Source organism: Somniosus microcephalus, chromosome 24 (assembly GCF_052327205.1).
Source record: "Somniosus microcephalus isolate GS21.2 chromosome 24, FLI_Smic_1.0, whole genome shotgun sequence".
Taxonomy (NCBI): Eukaryota; Metazoa; Chordata; class Chondrichthyes; order Squaliformes; family Somniosidae; genus Somniosus; species Somniosus microcephalus.
This window is the reverse complement of record NC_141010.1, coordinates 29,191,271-29,210,261: the sequence shown is the minus strand read 5'-3', so window position 1 is coordinate 29,210,261 and position 18,991 is coordinate 29,191,271.

The window sequence follows — 18,991 nt, the reverse complement described above, 5'->3', positions numbered from 1 at the left end:
GAAGATGTCTTCTATCCTTGGAAGAGGATATTGTACTGTGTGAAGGACTGGGTTCACCGTCACCTTGAAGTCCCCACAGATGCGAACCTTCCTTGGCTCCTCAGACTTATTGTTTAACGTTTTCTTCATGACAGGAACGATGGGTGTCGCCCACTCGCTCCAGTTGACCTTAGACAACATGCCTGCATTCTCCAGATTCTCCAGCTCTGCCTCGACGGCTGGGCGAATTGCATATGGTACCGGTCTTGCTTTGAAAAACTTGGGAATTGCATTCTCTTCTATTTTTATCGAGGCGGTTACGCCTTTAAGAGTGCCCAGTTCTTGTTGAAATACCTCTTTGGCGTTAGCTAAGATTGTTGACAATCGTCCAGGAGTGACGTCGTCATCTTTTTTACCAGTCAACGTCATTGCCTGAATGGAGTGCCAGTCTAAGCCTATCTTTCTGATCCATTCACGTCCCAATAACGGTGGTCCACCATCTTGCTGTATGTAGAGATACAATTTCCGTATTTTCTTGCCGTTGTATTCGACAGGCACCCTTATTTTTCCTCTGGGGTATACTATTTGCCCCGTATACATCATCAAGACGATGGATGTCTCTCTCAAGGGTATGTGTGAGAATAGCCGCTCGTAGTCTCGTCGATTCATGACGGTTAGCGCTGATCCTGTATCCAATTCCATTTTAACTTGGGACCCTGCTATCGTGAGGGTGACCCAAATGGTTCGGTGATCCTCTTTTGCGATTACATTGTGAAGCTTGAGACAGCTTAGTCTCTTGTTCCCGGATTCACTATCGCTCATCTGGTCTTCGGAACTACTGTCCGTCATCTTTTGTACTTTCTTGTACGGTTCCTTAGTAGCCTTTTTGTTGTCGTTGGTCTTCTTCCCAGACCTGCAAACTCGTGCAATGTGTCCCATCTTTCCGCATTGCCTGCATATTTTGTCCTTGGACCAGCAGTCCTTCTGGTCATGGGTTGTTCTGCCGCAGCGATAACATTTTGCAAATCCCCGTGTCATTTCGTGGGTGCCGTATTCCTGTGGCTTTTGTTGTATTTCCGCAACTCCCCTGGCTGCTGCTTCGTACGATACTGCCACGCTGATAGCCTTATCTAGCGTCAGCTCTTTCTCTGAGAGTAACTTCTTCAGGGTTCCTTCACTCAGGAGTCCACAGACAAATTTGTCCCGTAGGGTATCTGCCAGTCCTGCTCTGAATTGGCAGTGCTTTGATAGCTTGCGTAGTTCCGTAAGGTAATCAGCATTGCTCTCATCTTTATGCTGAGTTCTCCTGTGGATTTTAAATCTTTCTGCTATCAGCAGCGGTGTAGGATTTAGGTGTTCCTGTAGGATAGCAACAATTTCGTTAAAACTCTTCGCCTTCGGTTTGGCTGGAGTAATCAGGTCCCGCAATAGGCCGTAGATTCTTGCGCCCATTAAGTTTAGCAGTACCGATGCCTTTTTCTCATCGGCTATTTCGTTTGCCTCGCAATATACCTCGACTCTTTCCACATACATGGTCCAGTCTTCTATTGCATTACCAAAGGCAGTGATATAGCCAGTCTTCGGCATCTTGGAAATCTAAAATGGTGCCTCCCGCGCTTTGCCTTCTTCCCCGATTTAACAAAATGGTGGCTCCCGCGCTTTGCCTTCTTCCCCGCTGGATTAAGATGGCGCCTCCCGCGCTTGCCTTCTTCCCCGCTGTTGCTAGCGCTGCTTTCCGCGGTTTCCGTGGCAACCTGCAGCTCCTCGCGGCTTCCTGCGCGTTTAATATATATATATTTTTAAAATTATTTTCCCGTCGTGGAACAACCCTGTGGGACTCTTGCCTCCCTCTTCTCGGGTTTGTATGCTGCCCGGCTTCGTAGCACCGGCCGCGCCCTGTGTGCTCCACCCTCTCTCTCTCTCTCCTCTTCCCGACAACGCTGCTCGGCCCCGTTGCAAGCCACCCGCTCGAGTTCTAGACCGCCGCAGCCCAGGAAGGATCAGTGTACTACCTGCCACCAGCCCGATTAGCTGAAGCACCGTTGACAGGAACCAAGCCCCGCTCTCAACAGCCTCTCCTGCAAATCTTCAACTCCGCTGACTCAGGGCGGATGCCCACGGTCGACGCCCGTTTCTACTGCTTCTTTCTTCCTTCTGGCCTCGACCTCTGCTCACTTCGCTTCAGGGATGGGTCCCATGAGGTGGTGCAGACTGTAGGTAAGTTCTTATCTGCTCGTCGCCAATATTATGTCCGTGTATAATTGAGACACGGACAGCAGGAGTTGATTATAACAAGTCTTTACTGAATGGAGACAATCCGGAAACTGAAACTACAGAGGGCTGCTAGCGCCTTTTATACAGGGGTGGTCACTGCCGGTACTGCAGTCTGAGACCAGTTATTCCCTTAAAGGTACATACACAACAGAAACATCACCCAAGTGAGTCCCCTTGTGACTATAGGTGCTTACTTTTTCTTTTACGCGTGCTTCTACGTGGTGCTTCCCCTGTGGCTTCAGCAGATGTAGAGACACCTTGCTGACTAGGATGCTGTGCCTGCTTAGACGCCTTTGGCGGGCGTCCTCTGGGATTGGGAGCCTGGGAGGGCTCATCAACAGTCTGCTCTTCCTACGGCTGTGCAGGGGCTGAAATGGCCATCTCAGTTGTCTCTGCACAGTGGGTCTCTGACTGAGGGCTCTGTAGTGACATGGTCGTGCGAGCGCTTGGAGAGGAGCCCACACTTCCTTCTGTCCTGCCAGCAACATCCCTCTCATGGGTCAGCCGCACCTCAGTGCTGGCAAGTGGCTAGCGAGTACCTTGCTGCACTTCAGGGGGGCCATGAGGACCCGTATCTTCACTGGCAGTCCTCCTCAAAAGGACGTCCATGAAGCTCTGGTCTCTCTGCTCAATAGCTGCCCATCGCTCCTCCAGAGATGTCAGTCTATTCTGAACAGTCACCATGATTTCCTGACTTTGGCAACTTATTTCCTCCATGGCCGTAGCCATCCTTTCCACTGAGGTAGCCATCCTTTCCACGGAGGTTGCCACCCTATCCATGGTGGTGCGTTCATGCGCCATTGCCTCCACCTCGACAGTGCTGATGTTACAGATGGACTCCTCCATTCTCTCCACATACACTAACCCTGGAGGCAAACCCTTCCAGGGAAACCTGCACTTGTTCCTGTATTTCATGAACTGCTCTTTTTCTGGATGGCCCGAGAGGCACAGCATCGGCATGCAGCTCAGCAGAGCTAGGAGAGTCCTGCGACTTCTGCCGAGGACTCTCCCCTGCTGTCACTGTCTCCACCATCTGCTGATGCTCACTTGTGCGCTGTGATAGACCAGGTGGCAACACTACTCTAACTCGCGATGGCCCCACCGAGGTGTGCGTTGCTGCACTGGTACTGGGTGCGCTGAGTCCTGGTGACGCTGCTCCCTCAGGTGCTTCAGGTTCCTCTGAGGAGATGTCCGGGCCTTCGTCCTGGATCATGGGGAGGGGGGCACTCGATGGTCCTTTGGGAGAGTAAAGGCTTGAATTAGACATTTGATATTGATGTAGCAGACACATCCTTTTCAGCAGATTATACAAAGTGATTCTCTATGAACATCATATGCTATTGCTTTCTGAGAGGGATGAAAATCTATTATGTCACCAGCTTCCTCTAGTGTGCCCGTCTCTCCATCGCCCACTTCCAGGTCCTCGCCACCTCCAACAATTTCTTTTGCTGCCTCCTCAGCACTGGTCAATATTGCAAGGGAAGCTGTTCCTCCTCCAGTCATTGCTCTCTCCCTCTTATTGTGGGTTATCTTTTCCTGCAAGGAAGGACACAAGCGGTGTTTCAGCCACAGTGATGGAGTGAGTGTGAATAATCCCTACCATAGAAGCTTTCAGTGAGAAGAAGATGGGGTAAGGTGCCAAGAGGAATCTAGCTCCCTGTACGTTGTTACTTGTTGTCACTGCATGACAGTGAGAGCGAGTCTAAGGGGTGCATAAACAGGATGCTGAAGTGATTCAGTGCAGAGACAGAGATGGATAGGAAAGGGTGCAAGGGAAGTAAGAGTAAGGTGGGATGTGAAGGAGGAGGATTCCAAAGCAGAGTGCAGGTGATGAGAAGAGAAGGGAAGCAGAGTGAAGGCAAGTGAGATGGGATACTCTCTTTTGATGTTCTCACAAGATCATTAAACCTTTTTCGGCACTGGATCCATGAGCATGCATAAATGGACCTTGCGCTCACCTCCTGAGCAATGCGCAGCCAGGCTGCCTTGGTCTGCTGAGGAGGCTTCCTCCGGCCATCAGGAGGGAAGAGAATCTCCCTGTGCCCTCTGACAGCGTCCACAAGAACTTGGAGAGACTCATCATTAAAACGAGGAGCTGCCTTGCCTCTGGAAGAAGTCATAGCTTTGAAAAGAAGTGCAGGAAACCACAATGGAGAGGCTCAGGCTGGAAGGCAGCTTTAAAAGCAGCTGCTATTATGACATCATCAGAGGCGGCCAGCCGACCCGATCCCACTCATTGGACCGGCCAGCGCGCCTCCATCAAATTAACAAGGTACTTTAATCAAAATTGCAACTCTGCAGCTGTTCCCGCCGGAAGCGGCTCCTGAACCCGCCCACCATGCAACCCGACTCCAACCCGCCTCGGGAATTAACATCGAGCCCCAAGTCCCATTTGTCCATCACCTCTGCCCTATGTTGACTCCCATTACCCAATGCATTCAATTTAAAATTCTTGTACTCACCTTTAAATCCTCCCATGCTTTCCCCACCCTAACCCCCCAACCGCTTCCAGTGCGGCATTCCCTCCCCACCCCACCCACCCAAATAGTCTGTTGCTCTGACTCCAGCCTCTTGTGCAAATCCGTTTTCCACACATTTATTAGGGGAAGCACTGTGGGACATTTTTTAATGTTAAATGTTGTATAAAACTGCAAATGGTGGTGGTTACTCAAGTAGCTTTATTACTGCAATATTAACGTTTGTTCCAGCACCATGCTGTGTAAGTTGGCTTGCTCAGGAACTTCCCTTGGTCTGCCAGCTGCCTAAGAGTTTTGTGTGTTGCCATGCCAATTTTTCTCCTCTCTTGAAGGTTCTGTGGGAGCTGATCACCCTCCAGCAGCTTTTCCTTTGGCCAATATTGATGGGAAAGCTTTCACAGTTAGTGTTGGCAAGCTATTTGACCGCAGGTGGCATTACAGCTGAGCACAATCATGTCCTTGCCGGATGTCCACACACATGAATGTCCAACAGGGCTGTTGAATAGCAATCAGGAATAGGAACCCTGGCACACCGGAGTCTTAGCGACACCGATAATAGTATTTTGATTTAAATTGAGAGCTTATTTTAGTTTCATTAGATTTGTGTTTAATTATATTAGTGGTGACTCCTCCGTCTGAAGGGACATTTGTGCAGTTGCCTTTCTGTTAGTGACACTGGGGCAACTCAATGTCACCCCTATTAGTTTATTTAAAATAGGCAACTGTTTTAGCAATTGTGATGACCACAATGAATAGCTCGCCACTGCCTGGCTGGTGGAGATAAAATAGTAACTGTGTGTGCAAGCTACAAACTGTGAAAGCAGTTCAGTGTCCTGATCTTGTTCAGTAAAAGCCAGTAGCGAGCACTTTCAGACACACTTCTGTGTAATTGCCCTGAGTCACCAAAAGCTTTTTCCTTACAGTACTGTCTTATTCTCTTCGCCAGCCTTCCTCACCTTTGTCTTTGAGGTGTAGAATTTCAGAGAAGCTCTAGTTCTTGTCACAATGTACAGACATCAAATGGCTCTAATGTGACAGAATTCTGCCTTGTGGACAAAAGTACAGCCTTTGTAGATCGATTTTGCTCTCTGTTTTTTACATGACTTTATTTAATTAGCTATGCAGCTATGCCTTTTGACATGTGTATATATAAAAACACAAAATACTTGCAGTTATATTGTGCCTTTTCATGTCTAAACGTCTAAAAGTGCTTCACACAGTCACTGTTACATAGGCAAATGCGGTAGACATTCTATGTGAAGCACACTGATGTTTGAGAAGTAATAAATGGTATATAAATGCAAGTCTCCCTCCCCCCTTTTCCACAAATTAAAAGAATGACCAATCAATTTGTTTTTGATGCCATTGGCTGAGAGAGGAATGTTGGGTAAGATACAGGTAGAATTCAATTCAATTCAATTCAAATCACTTTATTGGCATGACAAGTTACATCTTATGTTGCCAAAGCATCGAAAAACATTCATGTTTGTTCACAAAAATACAGATTTATTCATACAGTGTATAAACAGATATATCCCTGAGTGTATAAATATACTTTCATATAATTTATATATACTCTTTTCTTATATTTAGTGTTTGTCCCTTTGTTTATGGCAAGCTGTAACATAGTGTGCCGCTAGTGTTACACAATTTCTCTCTTCCCCTAGTAGGTATGGGAGTTTTTGGTCGTCATTCAAATTTCTGAATTCCGGGCATATTTTTATGAATTTTGGGTAGAAATTCTCCCTTATGCCCTGATATTTTCTACAAGCTGTGAGGAAGTGCATCTCTGTCTCCACCACTCCCTGACTGCAGTGAGAGCATATCCTGTCCTCTCTTGGTAGCCGGGTCTGCCTGTGTCTACCTTTTTCGATCGCCAGGTTATGTTCACTAAGTCTGTACATTGTCAAAGTTTTTCTCAGTTTGCTATCCTTTACCATGGTCAGGTAATCAGCCATGTTGTATTGTCTGTTTAGGGCCAAGTAGCAATTGAGTTTGCTTTGGGTTTTTGTTGTTTCTGCCCAATATGACAGATATTTTTCCTTTTGCTTAGCGACGATTGTGTTGGGTCGAATTCTTTGTGTTATGCAGTCACTGTCCTGGGGCTGGTTATTGTTAGTAGTGTTAGTAGTTACTTCACTGAGTCCCAGGACTAGTTGACTGAGGGTATTCTTCTTTATGGTCCTCTCTACTCTACTCTACTCCCCGCTCTACTTTGAATGGGACCTTTAAAGTCCAACTGAACAGATAGATGCAGTCTTGGATTAATGTGTTATCCAAAAAAATGGCACCTCTGACAAAGTAGAACCCCCTCAATATGCTAAACTACACCAACTATGATGAATGGCGGCAGCACAAGCAACCAACGGCAATGCTGTGTTAACCAATCAAAAAAGTTCTACCAGCTAAACTTTAGAGATGATGAGGATCCTTTAAAGGAACAAGTATTAGATATCAAGAGACTAACTGATCTGCATTAGAAAATATGAACAGATACAGACCATGTACAATTTTGCATTGTCATGGGTTCTCCCCAGATATTAAATCTCCTGAGGGAGGTGACTAACTGTAGGTAAAACATCCAAGAGGGACAAAACTGTTACATTTCTCTGACTGTTGTGTATGTACCTTTAAGAGAATAACTGGTCTCAGACTGCAGTACCGGCAGTGACCACCCCTGTATAAAAGGCGCTAGAGAGCCTCTGTTTGTTAGTTTCGCTATTGACTTCCACCAGTAAAGACTTATTTGTTTTCACTCCTGCTGGTCTGTGTCTCAATCATTCACAGACTTAACATTGGCGACGAGGAAGAAACAAACTTACCTGCAACTCGGCAGCACCTCAGATGACGTTGTTGAAGGTCGGAGCCAGAAAAAATAAAAAAAAATAAAAATAGAGTCCAAAGAAACTCGGGAAACGGGCGTCGACCGTCAATCATCGGTTTGAAAACTTGCAGGAGAGACTGTCCAGAGCCAGGCTGGGTTCCTCGGTCTGTGGTTTCCCAGCTAATTGGGCTGGTGGTAGGTAGTGCTCAGATCCTTCCTGGGCTGCGGTGGGCAGAAGCTCGATCGGGTGGCTTTTCAACGGGGCCGGGCAGCGAGTCGGGAAGCAAAGAGAGAGAGAGAGGGTGGAGCACACAGGGCGCGGCCGGTGCTTCGAAGCCGGGCAGCGTTCGGACCTAAGAAGAGGGAGGGAAGTGTCCCAGAGGGTCCGCTCCACAACGGGAAAATAATAAAAGAAAAAGAATCAATATTTAACGCGCAAGAAACCGTGGAAAGCAGCGCTAACAACATCGGGGAAGAAGGCAAAGTGCGGGAGGCGCCATTTTGTTAAATCGGGGAAGAAGGCAAAGCGCGGGAGGCGCCATTTTAGATTTGCAAGATGCCAAAGACTGGCTGTATCACTGCTTTTGATAATACATTAGAGGACTGGACCACGTATGTGGAAAGAGTCGAGGTATATTTCGAGGCAAACGAAATAGCGGAGGGGAAAAAGGCATCGATATTGCTAAACTTAATGGGCGCTAGAACGTACGGCCTATTGCGGGACCTGATTACTCCAGCCAAACCGAAGGCGAAGAGTTTTAACGAAATTGTTGCTGTCCTACAGGAACACTTAAACCCTGCACCGCTGTTGATAGCAGAAAGATTTAAATTCCACAGGAGAACTCAGCACAAAAATGAGAGCAATGCTGAGTATCTTACGGAACTACGCAAGCTATCAAAGCACTGCCAGTTCGGAGCAGGACTGGCAGATACCCTACGGGACAAATTTGTCTGTGGACACCTGAGTGAAGGAACACAGAAGAAGTTACTCTCAGAAAAAGAGCTGACGCTAGATAAGGCTTTCAGCGTGGCAGTATCGTATGAAGCAGCAGCCAGGGGAGCTGCAGAAATTCAACAAAAACCACAGGAATACGGCACCCACGAAATGACACGGGGATTTGCAAAATGTTATCGCTGCGGCAGAACTAACCATGACCAGAAGGACTGCTGGTCCAAAGACAAAATATGCAGACAATGCGGGAAGATTGGACAGATTGCATGAGTTTGCAGGTCTGGGAAGAAGACCAGCGACAACAAAAAGGCTACTAAGGAACCATACAAGAAAGTACAAAAGATGACGGACAGTAGTTCCGAAGACCAGATGAGCGATAGTGAATCCGGGAACAGGAGACTAAGCTGTCTCAAACTTCACAATGTAATCGCAAAAGAGGATCACCGAACCATTTGGGTCACCCTCACGATAGCAGGGTCCCAAGTTAAAATGGAATTGGGTACAGGATCAGCGCTAACCGTCATGAATCGACGAGACTACGAGCGGCTATTTTCACACATACCCTTGAGAGAGACATCCATCGTCTTGATGACGTATACGGGGCAAAAAGTATACCCCAGAGGAAAAATAAGGGTGCCTGTCGAATACAACAGCAAGAAAATACGGAAATTGTATCTCTACATACTGCCAAATGGTGGACCACCGTTATTGGGATGGGAATGGATCAGGAAGATAAACTTAGATTGGCATTCCATTCATGCAATGACGGTGGACGGTAAAAAAGATGAAGACGTCACTCCTGGACGATTGTCAACAATCTTAGCTAACGCCAAAGAGGTATTTGAACAAGAACTGGGGACGCTTAAAGGCGTAACCGCCTCGATAAAAATAGAAGAGAATGCAGTTCCCAAGTTTTTGAAAGCAAGACCGGTACCATATGCAATTCGCCCAGCCATCGAGGCAGAGCTGGAGAATCTGGAGAAGGCGGGCGTGTTGTCTAAGGTCGACTGGAGCGAGTGGGCGACACCCATCGTTCCTGTCATGAAGAAAACGTTAAGCAATAAGTCCGGAGAGCCAAGGAAGATTCGCATCTGTGGGGATTTCAAGGTGACGGTGAACCCTGTCCTTCACACAGTACAATATCCTCTTCCTGTCTGGAGGGAAGCGTTTTACAAAAATTGACCTAGCACAAGCATATTTGCAGATGGAGGTTGAAGAGTCCTCTAGGAAGTATCTCACGAAAAACACTCACAAAGGTCTTTACCAGTATCATCGATTGGTATTCGGAGTAGCATCAGCTTCGGCAATATGGCAAAGAGCGATGGAGCAAGCCCTGCAAGGGATTCCGGGGACTCAGTGTTACTTGGACGACATCCTTGTAACAGGTGAAGATGACAGGGAACACCTTAACAACCTAGAACAGGTGCTCACTAGACTACGGGAACATGGGCTGCGAGCCAAACGGCCCAAGTGCGAATTCTTTAAGAAACAGATATTGTATTGTGGCCACGTGATTGATGAAGAGGGGTTACATAAGTCCCCTGAGAAAATTGAAGCGGTTGTTAAGGCCCCAGCGCCTGAAAATGTGTCGCAACTGAGGTAATTCCTCGGATTGGTGAATTACTACCATAAGTTTTTGCCGAATTTGTCGACAATTCTGCACCCACTGAACACCCTGCTACGAACGGGGGTAGCATGGAAATGGAACGATGATTGTAAGCGTGCTTTTCAAAAGAGTAAGGACTTAATCACTTCAAAGGAAGTATTGGCTCACTACAACCCAGCACTGCCAATCAGGCTGGTGTGTGATGCGTCTCCCTACGGCATTGGGGCGGTACTGTCACATAAATTCCTTGATGGTTTAGAGAGGCCGATAGCTTTTGCGTCACGCTCGTTAACTTCTGCCGAGCGTAACTACGCCCAGATTGACAGAGAGGCCCTCAGCCTAGTGTGGGGGGTGAAGAAGTTCAATCACTATCTGCACAGTCAAAAATTTACTCTACTAACCGATCATCAACCTCTTGTCTCCATTTTCAACCCTCAGAAGGGCGTACCGATAATGACGGCACAACGGCTGCAGAGATGGTCCCTTTTCCTAGGGGCATACCAATATGACATCGAGTACAAAGGAACCAAACAGCATGGAAATGCTGATGGATTGTCACGCCTACCATTGCCGACGATGGAAGAAGAAGACCTTGCAGTGGATCCAATGGAGTTATTCCACTCGACCATAGTCGAATGTCTCCTTGTGACGAATGCAAACATAGAAAAGGAAACACGGAATGACCCGACACTATCACGGGTCTATGATTTAACGGTGAAGGGATGGCCAGCACATGGTGAACCACTGCTGCCAGCATTCTCGCCGAGAAGAGAACAGCTGTCAGTGTGCAGAGGAACCTTGATGTGTGGATCCAGAGTAGTAATTCCACCTAAGTTGATGGATAGAGTGCTCAATGAGCTTCATGAGGGTCATCTGGGTGGGGTAAAAATGAAGAACTTAGCCAGAGCGTTTGTGTGGTGGCCGGGAATCGATAGAGAAATCGAAGAGATGACCAAGAGCTGTACAGGATGCCAGAAGGTCCAAAACGCCCCACCACAAGCTCCTCTGCATCCATGGGAGTGGCCCTCATCTCCATGGCAAAGGGTGCACATTGATTTTGCTGGTCCCTTCATGGACTCGATGTTTTTAATTGCGGTGGATGCACATTCAAAGTGGCCAGAGGTAATAAAAATGTCCTCAACCACCACGGAAAAAACTATCACAGTTTTGCAAACCATATTCGCCAGGAATGGGCTGCCTGAACAGATTTGCTCTGACAATGGACCACATAAGAACATAAGAACATAAGAAATAGGAGCAGGAGTAGGCCAATCGGCCCCTCGAGCCTGCTCCGCCATTCAATAAGATCATGGCTGATCTGATCCTAACCACCAATCCACTATCACAGAACCATCTACTGAATCTAACAGAATTAGACACACGAAATAGGAGCAGGATCAGGCTACACGGCCCCTGGGCCTGCTCCGCTACCCACAGGGCCATGACCGATCCAAACCTAGACTCATGTCCAAATTCCTGCCCGCTCCCCGTAACCCTTAATTCCCTTTACTTCTAGGAAACTGTATTTCTGTTTTAAATTTATGTAATGATGTAGCTTCTACAGCTTTTTGGGGCAGCATATTCCATGGACCTACCACCCTCTGAGTGAAGTAGTTCCTCCTCATCTCAGTTTTGAAAGAGCAGCCCCTTATTCTAAGACTATGCCCCCTAGTTCTAGTTTCACCCATCATCGGGAACATCTTCCCCGCATCCACCCGATCCAACCCCTTCACAATCTTATATGTTTCAATAAGATCACCTCTCATTCTTCTGAACTCCAATGAGTAGAGTCCCAATCTACTCAACCTCTCCTCATATGTCCATCCCCTCATCCCCGGGATTAACCGAGTGAACCTTCTTTGTACTGACTCGAGAGCAAGTATGTCCTTTCTTAAGTATGGACACCAAAACTGTTCGCAGTATTCCAGGTGCGGTCTCACCAATACCTTGTACAACTGAAGCAATACCTCCCTATTTTTATATTCTATCCCCCTAGCAATGAAAGCCAACATTCCATTGGCCTTCTTAATCACTTGCTGCACCTGCATACTAACCTTTTGAGTTTCGTGCACCAGGACCCCCAGATCCCTTTGTACTTCAGTACTTTCCAGTTTCTTGCCATTAAGATAATAACTTGCTCTACGATTTTTCCTGCCAAAGTGCATAACCTCACACTTTCCAGTATTGTATTCCATCTGCCAAATCTCTGCCCACTTACTTAGCCTGTCGATGTCCCCTTGCAGGTTTTTTATGTCCTCCTCACTCACTACTTTCCCTCCCATCTTAGTATCATCTGCAAACTTTGATATGTTACACTCGGTCCCCTCCTCCAAATCGTTAATATAGATTGTAAAGAGTTGGGGACCCAGCACTGACCCCTGCGGAACACCACTAGTTACTGATTGCCAGTCTGAGAATGAACCATTTATCCCAACTCTCTGCCTTCTGTTAGATAGCCAAACCTCTATCCATGCCAGAATATTACCCCCAATCCCGTGATTTTTTATCTTAAGCAATAATCTTTTGTGTGGCACCTTGTCAAATGCCTTTTGGAAGTCTAAATACACTACGTCCACTGGTTCCCCTTTATCCACCCTATACGTTACTTCCTCAAAGAACTCCAGCAAATTTGTCAAACATGACTTCCCCTTCATAAAACCATGCTGACTTTGTCCTATTAAATTATGATTATCCAAATGTCCTGTTACTGTCTCCTTAATAATGGACTCCAAAATTTTACCTACCACAGATGTTAGGCTAACCGGTCTATAGTTTCCAGCCTTCTGTCTACTGCCCTTTTTAAATAAGGGTGTTACATTAGCAGTTTTCCAGTCTGCCGGGACCTTTGCCGAGTCCAGGGAGTTTTGGAAAATTATTACCAATGCATCCACAATCCCTACCGCCACTTCCCTCAAGACCCTAGGATGTAAGCCATCAGGTCCAGGTGATTTATCCGCCTTGAGTCCCATTATTTTACCGAGTACCACTTCCTTAGTGATTTTGATCGTGTTTAGCTCCTCCCCCCCTTTAGCCCCCTGTTTGTCCAGTGTTGGGATATTCTTAGTGTCTTCTACTGTAAAGACTGATGTAAAATATTGATTCAGTGTTTTTGCCATCTCCATATTTCCCACCATTAATTTCCCGGTCTCATCCGCTAAGGGACCAACATTTACTTAAGCCACCCTTTTTCTTTTTATATAACTATAAAAACTCTTACTATCTGTTTTTATATTTTTTGCTAATTTACTTTCATAATCTATCTTCCCTTTCTTAATCAATCTTTTTGTTATTTTTTGCTGTCTTTTAAAGTTTTCCCAATCCTCTATCCTCCCACTAGATTTGGCTACCTTATATGCCCTTGTTTTTAGTCGAATACTATCCTTAATTTCTTTACTTAGCCACGGATGGCTGTCTTTTCTTTTACACCCTTTTCTTCTCAGTGGAATATATATTTTTTGGAAGTTGTAAAATAACCCCTTAAATGTACACCACTGATCATGTATCGTCTTACCCTTTAATCTATTTTCCCAATCCACTCTACTCAATTCCGCTCTCATACCTTCATAGTCTCCTTTATTCAAGCTTAGCACGCTTGTTTGAGATCCAACCTTCTCACCCTCTAATTGAATATGGAATTCAACCATGTTATGGTCACTCATTCCAAGGGGATCCTTTATTGGGACATTTTTAATTAATCCCGTCTCGTTACACAGGGCCAGATCTAAGGTTGCTTGCCCCCTGGTCGGTTCAGTTACATACTGCTCAAGAAACCCATCCCTAATACACTCAATGAACTCATCCTCAAGGCAGCCCTGCCCAATTTGATTTGTCCAATTAATATGATAGTTAAAATCCCCCATAATTATAGATGTTCCCTTATTACAAGCCTCAACTATTTCCTGATTGATACTCCGTCCAACAGAGTTGCCACTGTTCGGAGGCCTATAGACTACGCCCACTAATGTTTTTTTCCCCTTATTATTCCTTACCTCCACCCAAACTGTTTCATTATCCTGATCTTTTGACCCAATATCATTTCTCTGTATTAGTGATTCCTTCCTTTATTAACATAGCCACCCCACCTCCCCTTCCTTCCTGCCTGTCCTTCCTGATCGTTAAATAACCTGGTATGTTTAATTCCCAGGCATTGTCACCCTGCAGCCATGTTTCTGTAATCACCACAAGGTCATACCCATATGTAGTGATTTATGCCATTAACTCGTCTATTTTGTTACGAATGCTACGTGCATTCAGATAGAGAACTTTCAAAGATGTTTTGTGACACTTAGTTCCTGCTTTTGCCCTTTTTATTACTTTACCTTTTACTCCATACCTTCTGCCCCTTCCTGACACGCTCTGGTTTTTATTTTCCCCACTGCTACCTAAGTCTATGACCTTCTCTGTTGTCATTTTTATTATTTGCTCTCTAGGAACCTCCCCCCCACTAGTTAGTTTAAAGCCCTCTCTACAGCCCTAGTTATATGATCCGCCAGGACTCTAGTTCCAGCACTGGCCAAATGAAGCCCGTCCCAACGGAACAGCTCCCTCCTGCCCCAGTACTGGTGCCAGTGTCCCAGGAAGCAAAACCCATTTCTCCCACACCAGTCTTTGAGCCACGCATTTAACTCTCTAATTTTATTTGTCCTAGCCAAATTCGCTCGTGGCTCAGGTAATAATCCAGAGATTATTACCCTTGTGGTTCTGCTTTTTAATTTGGCCCCTAGCTGCTCAAACTCCCTCAGCAGAACCTCCTTCCTTGTCCTATCTATGTCGTTGGTACCAACATGGACCACGACAACTGGATCCTCCCCCTTTTTGTGTCTGAAGAGTTCCGGAGGTTCTTAAAGAACAATGGCGTTAAGCATTACACATCTGCCCCATATCATCCAGCCACTAATGGATTGGCCGAGAGGTTTGTCCAAACATTCAAGAAGGCTATCAAGGCAATGTGTAATGAAGATATACCCCTACAACACAAGGTGGACAACTTCTTGTTTGCCTACCGGAATGCGACACATGCGGTTACCAACCAAACCCCAGCCATGATGTTCTTCAATCGAAGACTACGATGCCGCTTGGATTTGGTTAAGCCGAACGTCTGAAGAGATGTGGAGAACAGGCAGTTTCAGAATATGAATGAAAGGCTGACCGGGAGTTTTAAGATAGGTCAACCAGTTTTGGCCCGGGACTACCGCACTGAGAAATGGCAGCCAGGAACGATTTGTACACGGCAAGGACCTCTCATGTATACCGTGGACGTTGGAGAGAGCATTGTAAGACGCCATGCTGACCAGATTCTAGAGTCACTGGAAAACGTCAACTCCACACCACGATCTGATACACCTGGTAATGAAATCGACGTACCAATTGCAGCTACCGCAGAATTGGTGATATTGGAAGCAGATGAACCAAACAACGACATTGATCTCGACTCAACATTGCCAGAAGAACCTGATACCCCAAAGAGGCATTATCCAGACAGAATCAGGAAGCCTCCTCAAAGACTGAACTTATAATTGCTTAAACTTAACCAATGTATCTTGCAACCGTAATTGTGATTGTAATTAGTTATCATTTAGTTGTTCAATGAATGTTATGTACTGTTTATCTAAAAGGGGAGGAATTGTTGTGTATGTACCTTTAAGAGAATAACTGGTCTCAGACTGCAGTACCGGCAGTGACCACCCCTGTATAAAAGGCCCTAGAGAGCCTCTGTTTGTTAGTTTCGCTATTGACTTCCACCAGTAAAGACTTGTTTGTTTTCACTCCTGCTGGTCCGTGTCTCAATCATTCACGGACTTAACACTGACCCTTCCCCCTCCCTAGCGCAAAGGTAACTGACCCAAAACGCAGGCTAAAATCTAACATTTTCAACCCTGATCATAGCTAGCATTCCTATGGTCCCATAGGGTCTGAAGCCATAATGATTTATTAAGGTATTTCATCATTTACGTGCCTCCTCAGCCCTATAACTTCAGACCCTTTCATAAATAGAGATTTGTTCTTTGTAAAGCAGTTGCTTGATTTTGCATTCACTAGTTTTGATGGGAGTGTATTCCACCTAGCTACTACTGAACTTGCCCTTATGTGTTTCAATATTGTACATATTGCACGGACTTTAATGTGGTTATCAATTATTTGCCCATCAAGAAATCACAATGGGACCTTCACTGTAAGAGGCAGAGGTTCCTGACTTCGAACAGTGGACGCTGCTCAATCCACGCAGGGTGTGGATGAGGCGGCCACCTGCTCCACAAGTGGAAGATGAGGGGCGACCCGAAATGCGACTGTGGTCATGAGTCCCAGACCATGGAACACATCACATCAACCTGCCCACTGAGACCTGTTGCAGGAGGCACCTCATTTCTCCACTCGGCATCTCGGGAGGCCATCGAATGGAGAGCCAAACGAGACATCCCATCATATGAAATAACAATTGTAACTTGTAGAAATAAGAAGAAAAGCAATCAGCAGCTCCTATTGCATGTCACTACTTTTCATTTTGTAAGTTCCTTCTGCCGAGCAGTAAAGCCAACTCTTATTGTTGGTTGCACTCTTCTTTTGCAGCCTGCTAACAGTGGGATACAGGAATGTATTATTCTCTTTCTAAAGGTGAGATGATGAAGCATATTTGCATGAACATTTTTCAAGGCAACAAAATGACCTGCGTGCGAGGTCACTCATGGGAGGAAAATTGCAGACTGGTGAATGTAGTGAACCCACCTACCTCATTTCCAACTGGACCACCCACTGCCCTAAACCCAGCATCTGCTCTTAACAGCATTAGCCTTATTGATGGCTGCAGATTCCATTTTTCTTTGTACAAATATCATTTGAATGCATGAGAAAACTGGTACATAGCAAAGATCTTCTTCTTCTTCTTAGGCAGTTCCTTGGAACCGAGGATGACTTGCTTCCGCATTTAAAATGAGTTCTCAGGTGACTGATGAGTCCAATGCGGGACCTGCAGTCTCTGAGACAGGTGGGGCAGACGGTGGTTGAAGGGCGGGCGGGTGGGGTGCTTGGGTTGATGTGTGCTCCTTGCGCTGCTTACGCTTGGCTTCTGCTTGCTCCCGGCGAAGAGACTCGAGGTGCTCGCCGCCTTCCCGGATGCTTCTCCTCCACTTTGTGCGGTCTTGGGCCAGGGATTCCCAGGTGTCGATGGGGATGTTACACTTTTTCTGTTTTCACGTTTCCTCTGCCCACCTGGGGCTCTCTTGCCATGCCGGAGCTCCGAGTAGAGCACTTGTTTTGGGAGTCTCGTATCGGGCATGCGGACAATGTGACCCTTCCATCGGAGCTGATTGAGCGTGGTCAAAGCTTCGATGCTGGGGATGTTGGCCTGAGCAAGAACACTGACGTTGGTGCGCCTATCCTGCCAATGGATTTGCAGGATCTTGTGGAGGCAACGTTGGTGGTACCTCTCCAGTGCTTTGAAGTGCCCACTGTACATGGTCCATGTCTCTGAGGCATACAGCAGGGCGTGTATCACTGCTGCTCTGTAGACCATGAGCTTAGTGCCGAGTTTGAGGTCCTGGTCTTCAAACACTTTTTTCCTCAGGCGACCGAAGGCTGCACTGGCACACTGAAGGCTGTTGAGTCTGTATGTCCCAGTTAGGTTTAGGATCAATCACTGGACACAGACAACAAGAATAACTTTTAACAGGTCTTTACTATTCAAAGGTCAGGGCTGAACTGCCCAGCAAATCCTTGCACAACACTTATATACCGGTGTGGTCACCACCAGTATTACAGTATTACAGTATACAGCAGCCAAGAGAAAGTAATACATCTCTTAAGGTAGTTCTCTTAAGGTGGAACAGGTTACATACACCACAATCCTCCCTTTTTAGCTTAACAGTTATATCCCCATTTAACATAACATAATAACATATATATATACAACTTCATGCAAAACAGTTCAAAGATTCAGTCTCTGAGGAGGCCTCCTGATTCGAGTTGGATAACGCCTTTCAGGGGTCTCTGATTCTCGTTGCTGGGGTGACTCATCTAGTTGGTCTCTTATGGATTGGACATCATCATCAGGTACATTCACTTCTGAGGTAGATGCTTCAGGTTCACTAACTTCTTTCACTGTTGTCTCTGCCGTAACCATGGGTTCGACCCTTGTTCTCGATTCTACAAGTTGGTCAGCATGACGCCGTATTACATTTTCACCAGTACCTACCGTGTACATCAGGGGTCCTTGTCTGGCCCGAATTGTTCCAGATTGCCATTTCTCGTTTTTATAGTCCCGGGCTAACACTGGTTGTCCTATTTCGAAACTCCGAGTGGTCTTGTTATTTATATGCTGGAACTGTTTGTTTTCAACTTCCCTCCGCACATTTGGTTTTAACAAGTCCAACCTGGACCGCAACCTCCTGTTGTAGAACATCATGGCAGGACTTTGGTTTGTCACTGCATGAGTGGCATTTCGATATGCCAGTAGGAATTTGTCCACCTTGTGTTGTAATGGAATCTGAACTTCGCTCATGGCCTTTATTGCTTTTTTAAACGTTTGTACAAATCTCTCGGCCAACCCGTTTGTAGCCGGATGATATGGGGCAGAGGTATAATGTTTCACCCCATTCTTCTTCATGAATCCCTGGAATTCTTCTGACACGAACTGCGGTCCGTTGTCTGAACATATTTGTTCTGGCAATCCATTTCTCGCAAATATCGTTCTTAACACCGCGATCGTCTTTTCCGAGGTAGTGGTAGTCATCTTAATCACTTCTGGCCATTTAGAATGTGCGTCCACCGCAATTAAAAACATGGAGTCCATGAATGGACCAGCAAAGTCAATATGTACACGTTGCCATGGGGTTGAAGGCCATTTACATGGATGCAGCGGTGCAATCGGAGGTGCATTTTGCACT